The sequence below is a fragment of the Rana temporaria genome, chromosome 8 (assembly GCF_905171775.1).
Source record: "Rana temporaria chromosome 8, aRanTem1.1, whole genome shotgun sequence".
NCBI lineage: Eukaryota > Metazoa > Chordata > Amphibia > Anura > Ranidae > Rana > Rana temporaria.
In genome coordinates this window covers 72,585,095-72,585,835 of record NC_053496.1, presented here as the reverse complement: position 1 = coordinate 72,585,835, position 741 = coordinate 72,585,095, and positions in this window count along the sequence as shown.

The window sequence follows — 741 nt, the reverse complement described above, 5'->3', positions numbered from 1 at the left end:
GTGCTATGTTTTTTGAAAAGGGTCGAGGAATGTTTTTCCTGCAGCAGTTTGCGTTTGCGTGTAATAGACTTCAATGGAGTCACACCAAGAATGCAAGTGTTGTGTTTTTGATGCGTTTTGCGCTTTGTGTTTTTTTCCTTTCCCTTTAAAAACACTGCATATTGCTGGTTGCTAAGGAGCGGGCCGGGAAGCCAGCTGTCCTGTCCTTAACAACCAATGAGTCATCAGCTGTCAGCGGTTCCCCCAAATCCAAACTAGACCCTTATCTGAGCATGCAGCCTGGCAGGTCAGGAAAGGGAGGCAACGAGCAAGTGCCCCCCACCCCAAAGTGCCTTGTCCCCATGTTGCCTTGTCCCCACTGAGCTACCCGATTCCTATACTGACCACTACACTGACCTACCTGAGTTCTATACTGACCACTACACTGACCTACCTGATTCCTGCACTACATCCCCCCCCACATGAACAGTGTAGATCGGTTGATGTTGCTCAGCTCTCCATGGCCTCCATGATAATCTATCGGAAAACAGGGATATCCCCAGCACCAGGTACTGTTCCCGACACCCAGACGCTTTTCAGTATCCCCTGCCGAAAGCTTCTCCAATAGCCGCCGTACTCTCTGCACCGCCCCTCCCCTCTGCTGTTCTCACACACACACACAAGCCGCCCGCACCAGGGGGATCATGGGGGACAGCCTAGACTACAGGAGTGTCTGGGCAGGGGGGGGGGGCAACACAGCAC